At 42.7% G+C, this 14014-nt stretch overlaps 1 protein-coding gene across 1 annotated transcript in view; it reads left to right on the forward strand.

Moving 5' to 3' along the window:
* The window catches only part of kcnh2b (potassium voltage-gated channel, subfamily H (eag-related), member 2b), a gene marked incomplete at its 5' end in the record, with an annotated part of 298481 nt that overhangs the window by 257928 nt on the left and 26539 nt on the right, over nt 1-14014 (forward strand). The window lies entirely within an intron of this gene.

Here is a 14014-nt window from a genome sequence, read left to right on the forward strand (position 1 = left end):
GTTACTTTGCAGATATAAATCATTCATACATTAACCAGTTTTGCCCTATTTTATACAGTACATAGGCTATTTGAAAATAGCCGATCTACAAGCTCACAACGCGTCGCATCGCGACGCGTTGTGAGCTTGTAGATCTGCTATTTTCAAACATTTTAGTACTTTTACTTTTGGTACTGTAAGTACATTTTGATACCAATACTTTTGTACTTTTACTCATGTAAAATTTTTATTCCAGACTTTGACTTATAACAGTACTTCTATATGGCAGAATTGATACTTTTACTCAAGTAAAATATTTGAGTACTTTTTCCACCACCACCTGAGGTGGTGCCTCAGACTTGGGGGGGCGGAGAGGGTGACATTTGTCGCTGCACCGGTGACTCCAACAGGTTGGTCAAGGGTGCATGTCAGCAGGGAGGGTTGAACTGTGAAGGAATATGGTGTTCCTCGCCGCACACGCTATACGTCCTGCACTGGAAGCTCCTCACTGGCAGGTGAAAAGAAGCGGCAGGCCATGCCACGTGTATCGGAGGAGGCATGTGGTTTAAATGCCATCCCTATGACCAACCAGGTGGAATATCAACATAAGAGGGGTCAGCGGTGACAAGACTACCCAAGTGTATATGGGGAAATTGGGAATTGGCATAATGACTAAATAGGGAGAAAAAGGGGCAAAATTGGCACACACACACAAACTGGAAGAGCAGTAATTGTGTCTTCTGCTTGCTTCAAAGCTTTGAAGCATGTCTACAAACCCATTATAGTGCCAAATGGTCCATAGCCAGCACATCAAGTCAAGAGAAGTGAAGCAGATTAGCATTGAACATGTTCCAGGTTCCAGGTGCTGCCGCTGACGCATGCCGATCCCAGCGTTAACACCAAACTAAGCCCGAGGACAGATATTCTTGCGTTCAGCTCCCAATGCAACCGTAGCAGGGTGCTTCCAAACACTGCCAAAAACAAATCCAGCAGTGTAAATACTTGGAAACTAGCAGATGTGAACACAAAGATAAGTCAGTAAGACAGAGCATAATACCATTGTAAAAAGCCATTGAGCCATTGATAATTGCATTATCCTTCACTTATGTATCTCCTTCTGCGGCTGGCTCGAGTCCACACACCACACCATCTTTTATTCAAGTGGCCTGGATTCCCGTAGTTTGTAGTTTAGACGTAATGCGTGGTGGCATCCCCTGATCACATGGCGCCCTCTTCAAAAGACACACACACACACACACACACACACACACACACACACACACACACACACACACACACACACACACACACACACACACACACACACACACACACACACACACACACACACACACACACACACACACACACACACAGCAGATGAACAGCGGGCGAAGCTCCATCAATATTGCACATCGCCCCACATGAATCACTGCTAAAGTGCTTGCGGTGTAAAATGTGAGTCTCATGTTTGTTTGTTTTTCTACAGCCCGTATATACCAGCAGCCTGGATGGATAGATATTATGCACATCTTTTGAGTTTGAAAGCTTAGAGAAAAGTGGTCTCTCGTAGAGAGAGAGAGAGAGAGCAGATTTAGGAAACTTAATTGGAGGCAACTCTGAAGCCTTTCCTAGTGTTGTAGATCAATGTTTGTGTGTGCGTGGCGTGCGTGCGTGCATGCGTGCCTGCGTGTGTGCTATGCTCTGTGTAATGTCTTATTGCTGCATTTATATTTCAAGTTCCTCCTGGGTTAGAAGATGGAGAGAAGAGAGAGCAAGAAATACAAGGGACCGATGGGGAGAAAACGAGATTTAAAGACAAAAACCGGATAAAGCCGTAAGATAGCAGCAGAGATACAGTGTATATAGATGAAGGAAAACACAGATAACATGAGAGTGCATGGAGACTTACAGACAAAGCCAGAGAGAGAGAGAGAGAGAGAGAGAGAGAGAGAGATGCCTTTTCTCCTGATTCTTCTGATGAATATTAAAGGAGAAGGCTGTGGTGAGGAGGTTGGTGGGAGTTAGAGGGGAGGAGAGGCATAGAGATGGAAAGGGAGAGATTGGGGTCTGGCTGTTTTCTGTGGAAATACTGTATGCTTCTTCTTTGTTGTTTTAATGGAAACCGTCAGAGCACTGCATGGAGAAAAGGGTCGGCGAGAAATCCAAGTGTTGTGCCAGGCAGCTTTTTAGATTACATTAGATTAGATGTCTTTATTATCCACAAGGGCAAATCGTTTTTGCTCTAATGCACGCATAATATGTATTATAGTCCTCACACATTGAGTGTGCGTCGTTCATTCACACATTGTATGACATCTGAATATAAAGGTTTATTTCATCTCATCTTATGTTGTGCTTTCATCCTCCGTGCCTTCCCTCTCTTTCTCTTTTAATCCATTGCCCCCCCTACCTTCTCTCTCACCCCATTTCTCTCTCTCTCCCTCCTGACCCGCTCTCTCTAGCCTCTCGGTAAACAAAGTGACATAAAGGGCAACTTTGCTTGTTCGTTGCCCTTTAAAAGCCACCGTGTTTGCTTTTGTCTTGGTCCCACTCTCTGTCTATCTCTGTCTCCGTCTCTCTCTCCCCGGTCTATGTCTTTAACATGACTTTAACAAGTCTTTTTCGTACCGCACTTAATGAAATAATCAGCAACGATACAGGAAGCCTTAACCATCTCCTTCGGTCTCTCTTTTTTTACTCATAAAAGAGAGAAGAGCAGCAATTAATATTTCATATCTCCTCTTAAACAATTAATGCAGCTATAAAACGGCTAAGTAGAGCAGAGCCTTAGTTCTGGCAGAACACGAGAGTGGAGCCTTTCCTCGCCCATGTGCTCAGCTGATTCCTGCCAAGCCCCACCACTATCAGCGGACGCTCAGCTGTCGGCTCCTCCTTTTTATGCTGGTCTTATTGGATCAATGTCATTGTCTGGTGTCATTGTTAACCCATTAAGACCGGGCGGGAACGCATCTGTCAAAAATAGCAGATCTACAAGCTCATGGCGCGGCACCGAGTGCTGCGCTATGAGCTTGTAGATCTGCTTTTTTTTGTATTATCTTGAAAAGGTATTTGAATATATCTTTTTTTAAAGCAAACATTTGTAACTCAAATCTTTGCTTCTGGGGGATTCTACAAATGTCTTCTAAATCCTATTTTTTTTTTTGAAAAACATATGTTTCTATATCAGTGGTTCTCAAACTTTAGATTTTTCAAAGCAAAGATTTGAGTTACAAATTTTCACTTTAAATATCGTGAAAATGTGTGCACATCTTTGAATATATATATTATATATATTCAAAGATTTGCAAAAAATTTCACGATTTTTCAAAGAAAATAGCAGATCTAAGCTCATAGCGTGGCCCTCACTGCCGCGCTTGTATGAGCTTGTAGATCTGCTATTTTTGAATAGCCAAAGTGTAAAATAATGGTTTAACTGGTTTAACAGATGCGTTCCCGGTCTTAATGGGTTAACTCTGCTCTGTTCTGTACTACCATGGGGGGTTGTCTGTTGCTCTTCCTGCCTGTGGCATTCCATGCCGCCAAGCATAATCATTTTACCTACAGTGACGTCATTGGCCTAGTATGTGTAAATAGAACAGAATCGACATCACGTGAGTGTGTTTGAGGTGCTACTTGTGTGCAGGGCCGGCGCGTCCATACAGGCGACCTAGGCGGCCGCCTAGAGCGGCAGTTTGGAGAGGCGGAAAAAAAAGTCGGGAAAAAAAATGTATAATGATAATAAATCGGTAAAATCAGAATTAAATAACATAACCCTAACCTAACCCTAACCCTAACCCTAAAACCAAAACCAAAAACGTATCATAATCCGCCCAAAACCCGGAAAATTTTGCGGGACCGCCGCACGCGTGCGGGGGCGCATCAGAGGAATCTCGCCAGAGAGCTGATCAGCCTAGAACCGGTCCTGCTTGTGTGGATTTGCCTCTTTTTTTGTGGCTCTGGAGCTTGAAAAATGAATATTTGGGTGAATAAGATGGTGGTTGTTGCAGGTCCCTGCACATTACTCAACCATAGTTTTGCACTAGGACAGAAAAATCTATCACAAACGCACAAACTCAATGCTGATACTCTACCTGTGTTTTGCAGATTTCAGATGGCGTATTTGGACAGCCATGCCCCCCGGAATACCTGTATGTGTGTCTCAAAGCATAAATGCTTGAATATTGCAATTAAATTACTTTGTTGATATGTAATAAAAAATGGCTTATTGTGAGGAGAGTGGTCCTTACCACAGAGCCTCTGCAAACATGCTCAATATTTCATAAAGTTTGAGCATGATCAATATGTTGATGCCAACAGGCAAACACAGCGCTGCTGTTTTTTCTCTCATGCCCATCCCTTACTCTTAATCCTGATCTAAGACATTCGACCAACAACTAATAGAATACATTGTCGCTGTCGGTTGGAAACCTCATATGTCCATAACCGTTTCTTGTTTCATTATTATAAAAAAAATAGAATTAGTAGTGAAAATAGACTATCTGTAAGCTCTGTAGATCGATCGCATCGCGACGCGTTGTGAGCTTGTAGATCTGCTATTTCCACTACTCTTGTAAACATTTTAAAAAATGCGAATATGGAGATACAAGGTTTCTGCCCAACAGCAATGACATTCAAATTTCAGGACTCGATTTATTTTCCAAACAGAAGGTGTCGGAGACACCCTGTGAGCCGCACTGATCCACGCTGGATTGGCTGGTATTTTGGATCTAATACTGTAGCTTGTCTGTTTAATACCTTTTTAATAATGCAGTATTAGAAAGTGTGTGTGTGTGTGTGCGTGTGCGTGTGCGTGTGTGCGTGTGTGTGTGTGTGTGTGTGTGTGAGATTCACACTTCACACATCCAAGCTTCTGGATTAGCCAGAGGCTTAAATTGACACCAAAGGACTACCACCATCATATTATTTGTGATTTGTTTTAGTTCACAGTCAATAGATACAAACAATTATTTATTTCGGCTAGAACAAAGCAGGCCTCTCTCTATCTCTCTCCAATTTGATTAAAAAAAAGTCTTAAGCATGGCGCTCGGGTGGCGCAGTGGTGAAGTCCCTGCCCACCACCACGGAGGTTGTGGGTTTGAATCCACCGTGGTGCATCCGGCCTTGTACGTGTACACGAACACAATTGGCCCGTTTTCGGGCGGGGAGGGTGATAATGGTCATTGCACGTACTCCTAGGGGCTGGTGGCGGTCACCTGGCAGCAGTGGTGTAAAGTAACTAAGTACTGTACTTAAGTACAATTTTGAGGTATTTGTACTTTACTTGAGTATTTCCAATTTCCAATACTTTTACTTCTACTCCACTACATCTCAGAGGCAAATATTGTACTTTTACTCCACTACAATTATTTGAAAACTTTAGTTACTAGTTACTTTTCAGATATAAATTATGATATTATGAAACATACATTAACCACTTTAGCCCTATTTTATACCTAGGCTATTTGAAAATAGCAGATCTACAAGCTCACAACGCGTCGCATCGCGACGCGTTGTGAGCTTGTAGATCTGCTATTTTCAAACATTTTAGTACTTTTACTTTTGGTACTTTAAGTACATTTTGATGCCAATACTTTTGTACTTTTACTCAAGTAAATTTTTAATTCCAGACTTTTACTTGTAACAGAGTACTTCTGCATTGCAGTATTGATACTTTTACTTAAGTAAAACATTTGAGTACTTTTTCCACCACTGCCTGGCAGTGGGGAGTGTTGGGCGGGAGGAGTAGGACGAAGGCTCTACGTCCTCCCGGTAGGGGCTCCTCACTGGCAGGTGAGCCAGTGGGATACGACAGCAGTGACAACACAGAAATGTGTGTGTGGAGGAAATAATTGGCATAATGACTAAATTGGGGAGAAAAAGGGGAACAAAATAATTGGCTAAGTGTTTTTATGTGAAGCGCAAGCCGCAGCATCAGTGGCAATTTTCCTCTTGAATGGATACACCGGTGATGACCAGATATGAATCATCCTTATTTCATTATTCTCTGGTTGAAAAATAAATACAATAATGAAAGGAGAATTAGGGCTGAGTGTTCTGGGGTGTATTATTATTATAATAGTCTCAATTATTTAAAAAAAATCCTTTCATATCTGCCTCTCACATTTTTCTGTTGTAGTTGTTAGAGTGGCAGTACAGGAACTAATGTGATGACTAATATCATGTGACATCGACTGGAACTAATGCCATGAATGCTATGACATTGGGATAGTCAAAGTGTCTAAGATAGATTAAACATTCAAATTTGGGAATAATTAACTATAACTCATTGTGGAAATTAGCATTGTTATAGAAAATAACAAATTGGCCAGATGGCTGTTAGAAAGACCGATGAGTGAAAACCACAAAACATATGGTGGTGCACCTCTTGTATATACAAATAGCAACTTTTTACAATTTCGCAATAGGGGGGTGCAACTTTCAGCATGGGAAAGTTTGGGCAAGTGTGCCAGAGTCAAAGCAGGAGTAAGTAATCCCAAAGAACAGAACAGCCCAGGAGCAGCGAGTTTCAAAACCGAACACCGGCAACCTCCACAGATCCCCCCGAAACACCTTGCGTCCAAAACGGCTCTATCTATCTCTATCTCTATCTCTATCTACATCTCTTATCTACAGTACATCATATTGCCATCAGGTATCAGATAACAGATGAAGGTCAGTTCAACTGTAATCTCTCAAGAACAGATTCTGCTCTGCGTTTGAATCTGTCGGGGAGGTTCGTCATAACGTGTGCGCACTGGGCTACAAGTGGGCGTGCCTTCAGATCAGGAAGCAGGCCGCGCTTTACCCAATCAAATGTAGTGGGCGGGATTCACGTGTCCGTCGATCCTTCCCCTCTCGAAACCAACCGAAACTAATTTAACAATAGCGTCCGCGGAGCAGACAAAACCACGGAAAGATATTCACATTTTAACTTGCTCTTTCATCATAGAAACAAGTGGGCTTATAACCAAAACGATCCATGTTCTCTGGGAGAAGTGGTGTTAGTGTTCCGTGTAGAAATATTGTTAGTGGGAATGAAAACATAGTCGCACCACCGGAAGTGATGTGCTGAAGGCAGACCAAAACCCTGGTTTCCTTGCGCACGGGTGCTACGTTTTCTTCCTCCCAGAGCCAACTGAGATAGTCAAAAACAGCAGAGGGCACTGTTTTTCCTTTTCATTTGGCGCTGGGTTCCCAGATTGGTTCAACTGAAATGCTGTGTTCTCTTCAATAAACTGCTGCAAGTGAAAACCGGGATTTTTTTCCCCCTCCTATCCCTTGGCTGTTCACTCCTACTCGTATGCACCTGTCCTACTAAACAGGTGTGCAAAAGGACTTCCTTTACTTGGATTCAAATTCACAAAATGCATTCCCAACGTACATTTTTATCCCCTTTACCCCCATCACTACCTTTCCCACCTTCCCCATCCTCCCTTGGCCGCCTAACCCCCCCCCGTCTTGGTTCAGATTTATGGACTAGGGGTCACCTTGTTCCCAGTCTTTTCTTACCTCATGAGGAGAAAAGCCTGGAAAAGAACTGCAACCGAATGTGTCCATAGGGCGGTCTGTCTTTTTTCGATCAATCACAACATGGTTTTCATGCCCTGGGTAATAATGTACACAGATTTGCACAGCATCAAGTAACTTCCTTTGGGGCTTTAGGGTGGGTGTAATGGTAGACCAAATGTTATCCTGGAAAGAACACCTCAATCAATGAACAATCTGTGATTATGAGTGTTCTACAGTATTGTAATTCTACTTGGTACAAGTGTTTGGCCACTGCTTTAAAATCTGATCCACCAAATGAAATCTGCTCAATATTGTTGGCCAACCTCGTGAGAAACCACTTCAAGCATTTTCCTGTGCAGTTAAGACAGCGAGCCATAACTTACATTGTATTTCTGTTCATTTTCATACTCTGAGTTAACACTGCACACACACACACGCACACGCACACGCACACGCGCACACACACACACACACACACACACACCTGTCACCTCTGTGTTGCATGGCTCAGATGGCTGACCCTGATCATGCACCAATGCAGCCCCCCACCCCACACACACATGCATTTACACTTACAATACATTACATCTATATTGTGACTTATTCAAGCAAATACACTCTTCTTCTGGGTTGCATAACACACACACACACACACACACACACACACACACACACACACACACACACACACACACACACACACACACACACACACACACACACACACTGCCATGGGGTGTGCAGCCTCAGTACTCTGCAGAGGTTCAGCTAATGAGCAGTTTGTTTGATCTGACAACAAACAAACAGAAGTACGGTCGTACGGTAGGAGATCTGTTGATGGATCCATTGGACATGAAGCCTCTTTTGTATTATCAAGGACTTCTCTGTTTGGTATTCTTGGCCACACACTGCACCATGGTGTTCAATGTTGTGTGCGTGTGCGTGTGTGTGTGTGTGTGTGTGTGTGTGTGTGTGTGTGTGTGTGTGTGTGTGTGCGTGCGTGCGTGTGCTTTTTTCTGGTTCCTCACTGCAGACATTGCAGCAAAATAGAGTATTTATTTATGAAAAAACAACCCATTAAAAGATGAAATATGGAAATACAACGATTCTGCCCGCTAGCAACCAAATACCTTTTCCCAAATGCTCCCATGAGGACAAGCCACAATTTCTTACATGAGAGCTTTTAAGGAGCTGAATTGAAAAGCCTGTCTGCCTCTAGACCATTTATCAGACAGCAGGCAGACAGCGGAGACAATTTTCAAAATTTTTGAAAATCTCGACATGCTCCACATTGGTGGTTGAAAGTCAAAGCTATAAAATGCAGTCGCATCCAGAATTCATACATTTGCACAGCAAAACAACAAAAGGTGTGAGGTCTTTTGCAGCAGTGTGTGTGTGACGTGAGTAGAACATTATCATGTAGACCAGTGTGGTTCTCAAACTTTGCAATTGCTCACGGACCCCCGTCTGAAAGTATTTCGTGGCAGGGACCCCCTTACAAGAGGGCTAGGGTCCAATTTTTTCAGGTTTTCAGATTTTAGAACCTCCGTGACTTCCCCCGTCCCCCCAAAGTAGTTGCCCTTAAATACAACTTAGCCATATCTGCCTTTAAATGTGTCTTGACATCTGCACGTTTCGCAGATAACAACCCCCCCCCCCCCCAGCCTTGCTTCCCCCCCCCCTTTTTTTCATAAAGTTGCTTTTTTTCCCCCTGCTAAAAATAACCCTAGAGATACTCGTGGAGGTTACGAACAGCCGAAAGGGGTGGCTGAGCTTAGCCGAGCTGAGATTTGAATGTCTCTCTCTATGTATGGAACAACATACATGGTGACATTTGCAGTAGTGTGTGTGTGTGTGTGTGTGTGTGTGTGTGTGTGTGTGTGTGTGTGTGTGTGTGTGTGTGTGTGTGTGTGTGTGTGTGTGTGTGTGTGTGTGTGTGTGTGTGTGTGTGTGTGTGTGTGTGTGTGTGTATTTAGGATGTTCAGGATGCATGTGTGCATGCATGATAAATGCAAATGTGCGCTAACCTTATTCACATAACTAACATAGACATTGCATGAGTGCAACTCAGAGGGTCTGACAGCTTCCCATAGAGCTGCCAACACTCACTAGCCTCTGGCCAATGAGCAGTGGGCAGCTGGTCCACAAACATTCCACAGTTAATTTGAGTGGTCCAAGGCACTGACTGAGTCCCCAAGTAACCCCGTGTACTTTTTACTTTTAATTTATCTATCATAGTACAATTCTAAAAGTAATTATTAATTATAAAATGAATTCCCTACTTCATTCCCTACCGCAAGAGTGTTGCACAAAAGTAGTGAAAATAGCAGATCTACAAGCTCTGCGGCGCATCGTGAGTTCTACCGGCTATTTTCACTATTTTTTAAATAATAATAAAAAAGGAAGGAAGGTTTGGGCATACATGGTTTCTCCCCACCAGCGACGATACACTATAGACCAGTTGTAAGAGCCATATGATTTCTGTTTCTTTTCTATGATGTCACTGCGTCTGCCGGGCACGGTCAAGGCCAAGGTTGCCTAGGTACTTGGTACAGGGTCTGCAATCAAACGCAGGTGTTGCTTGTGGCAGAGGCACACAGTTTTTGACTGTGCTTGAGAGGGCTGTTGGGCTATATTCCCGTGCGTTTAAGTTTAATTGTATTTATTATTTTGTATATGCTGACAGTGACGGAGTATAAACCCTTTTTGTTGAACTCAACGGACAGTTTGAAATTCAGTTTTTGAGCACACGTCGAACCAACCAGTAGTGCCTAAAAGTATAGGACTTTTGACACTACCCCAGTGTTTAGCAGATCCTTGTCTGTGACGGCTGGTGTGTTGTGACCGGCCTGTCAATGCTGCAGCGTCAGGATAATGGCTTTCACAAGCTGCTGTTTAACATGTGATTACAGGTAGATCTTTTTATTCAGCTTCATCCAGCAGAGGCATCAGCAACAGCATGGATTTTCTGTAGCACAGATCTCTACCCTGGGTGGTCTACAAGATAAACACAGAACAGCAGGTCTACACTCGAACGTGTGGATCATGGACTTCTGTTCATCCAAAGGTTTACACATGTTGGAATTGTCCATTAAGGGTGCTGACAACTTTCAAAAGCCAACTTTGGCTTTGGATTTTAATGGTGCTTACTTAAAGTGGGTGAGGTCTTACCTGGGAAGGATGGAACATTAGTTGTGGATGTAAATCAGCACAACCACTTTTCTTTTTATTATATGATAATGACATGAAGTCAGCCTACGATTGTAAACTCTTCCTTTTTGCTGATGATTCAGCTCTCCTAGTCTCTCATCACAATAAATCAGGTAAAAAAAATTACTTCTTGCTCCTCAAGATCAAAAAGTTGTCCCTCCATATTGGCAGTCTATTCTCTTTGAGTCTTACGCAAAACTAAAGAAGTCTCCTGATTGCAGAAGGTGACTTTGAAGTTACAGCCAAGGAAGTAGTTACTTTCTTATTAGACATAATAGACAACAAACTCGCGAAGGTTAACCAAAAAGTAACATATCTTGCCAGAATTTACATGTTTATAAATGGAAGTGCTCTTGAAATATTGGCAGGGGCTCTTGTTCAATGTCATTTTGTTTTCTACAAAAAACGTAATCCTAAAATTCCATCCCAGAACACACCTTCTCCCGGATCATTCTATTAGCCTTAAGTGGCTCAGGGTGGAGCAGAGACTATATTACAAATTAAAAGGTGTATGGTTCACAGAATAGTAATAAATCAGCAGTAATGTGGAATGAGTAACCTGCAAACCTTAAGTCTAGCTATATATTGTTACCTTGGCTGAATAGCATCTGGGCTTCACTGAGCAACTCTCATGTTACATACAGACACTCATTACAGTACATTACACACACACACACACACACACACACACACACGAATGTACGCATGCACATGCACACGCACACGCACACGCACACACACACACACACACACATACACACACACACACACACACACACACACACACACACACACACACACACACACACACACACACACACACACACACACACACACAGGGGCGCTGACTTTTGTGCGCGACCATGGGGGCTGAACTTGACCACCACTCGCGCCCCCCCCCCCCCCCCCCCCCCTTCCACCCACTGCGTCGCGGGCATATAGGCGCGCGAAGCGCGCGAGATTTTTTTTGTTTAAATAATTCATTAAATGACCATAAAACAACATTAACAACACTCTACCCATCCTTCAGTGTGTCCCATCCTCAAATGTTTTACTTAAATAAAAGTACTTATTTTAGTAGTAGCCTATAGTTACTTCTACTCCACTACATATAGACAAATATTGTACTTTTACTCCACTACAATTATTTGATAACTTTATTTACTATAGTTACTTTGTAGATTTTGATTATTATTATTACAAAACCACTTATACAGTATATATACTTTGGCAATTTGAAAATAGCAGATTTGCGATGCGTTGTGAGCTTGTAGATCTGCTATTTTCAAAGAATTTGTATACATTTTACACGTTTGAAAACTTGTGAAATGGGACCTTCTGCATAATGAGTACTTTTACTTTTGGTACTTTAAATACATTTTGATACCAATACTTTTCTACTTTTACTCAAGTACATTTTGAATACCTTACTTTTACTTGTAATAGAGTATTTTTACACCGCAGAATTTATACTTTTGTTTAAGTAAAACATTTTAGTACTTTTTCCACCACTGGTATTCAGTGCATGCAGTGAGTGACTGTTAGTGCACACAGGACGAGGGAGTCGAGGGACACAGCATAGCGACCCTTCATTTCAATAAGGGCAGACGGCAGAGCCAAAACCTGCAGAACATGTTTAGCACACAGCCATAGCCATGGTTCACATGACGCTTGGTGCCGAGTCCCCCTGGTCTAAACAAGTTGTGTTCGATTTTTCGAGCCGCAATAGCCCCGCCCCCCCCCGCCGCGAGCCGTTTCTCTGTCTGGGCAATTGTTCTAGGTGTCAACGGCGCGTTAACACCTATCTGCGCCCCGCTATAGTAATGGTAATAGTAATGGTACTGTAAGTTTGAGCCTGACATCTGAGATTCATGAGGGGGCTGACCAATTGACTGTGGGGGCGCTAGCCCCGACGCCCCCACGTCATCGGCGCCCCTGCACACACACACACACACACACACACACACACACACACACACACACACACACACACGCGCGCGCACACACTGTGGATCAGAAATGATGATCAGGTTAGAGAAGTGGGGTTAGGTGGGAGCAGGTGCTTGACTGGTGTCAACGTGAAGGCAGAACAACTTGTTAGCCTCATCCGCACACACACACGCACACACACACTATCACAGGTATCAGGTCAGGGTATTCATTTTGTCCAGAGATCACCCTGGCAGTATGCTGCTGGCTAGCTTTGCCTCATTAGTGTTCTGGTGGCTCACTGTCAGTCAGACTTGCACTTCGATATATCTGGATTGTAAATGTCAAAGTGGTGTTGAGCGGTTTTAAAAGCTCAAGCCGCTGTCTATTTCATGAATGATTGAGCAAATCATTATATTTCATCAAAGTTCCTCAAATCAGTGGCTCTCAAACTTTTTTAATGTCAAGGACCACCAAATTAATATGTATTAGGCCGTCGTGAGCTTGTAGTCGTGAGCTTGTAGAAGTCGTGAGCTTTTAGAAGTCGTGAGCTTGTAGATGTCGTGAGTTTGTAGAACATTATTATTTATTGTTGCATTACATTATTGTTGCATTACATTATTGTTGCGTTACATTATTTATTGTTGCATTACATTATTGTTGCATTACATTATTTATTATTGCATTACATTATTGTTGCATTACATTATTTATTGTTGCATTACATTATTGTTACATTACATTATTTATTGTTGCGTTACATTATTTATTGTTGCACTACATTATTGTTACATTACATTACATTATTGTTGCATTACATTATTTATTATTGCATTACATTATTGTTGCATTACATTATTTATTGTTGCATTACATTATTGTTGCATTACATTATTGTTGCGTTACATTATTTATTGTTGCATTACATTATTGTTGCATTACATTATTGCTGCGTTAGGCTATTGTTGCGCCTGAGTCCACACAGCAGCCGGGCTCAGCTCCTCTTCCGTGGGATTGGAGTAGACAGGGACATGGGGCAATGTTGTGCCTGCATACAACCATTAATTCCTCTGCTCTGAACCAGGACAGCAGATGGTGGAATATTTCACTGAAGCAAAGCTACTTACCCCTCGTGTGTGTGCGTGCGCGCGTGCATTGCAGTGCGTCAGGACCATGTTTCTGAGCACTTGCATCTTGGAATACACAAATGCATATTTGTTTGCGCATGTGTCTTTGTGCTCATTTGTGTACTGTATGTGTGTGCCACTGTTTCTGCTGTGTGTGTGTGTGTGTGTGTGTGTGTGTGTGTGTGTGTGTGTGTGTGTGTGTGTGTGTGTGTGTGTGTGTGTGTGTGTGTGTGTGTGTGTGTGTGTGTGTGTGTGTG

Source organism: Gymnoscopelus braueri (genome assembly GCF_963280865.1).
Source record: "Gymnoscopelus braueri genome assembly, chromosome: 21".
Classification (NCBI taxonomy): domain Eukaryota; kingdom Metazoa; phylum Chordata; class Actinopteri; order Myctophiformes; family Myctophidae; genus Gymnoscopelus; species Gymnoscopelus braueri.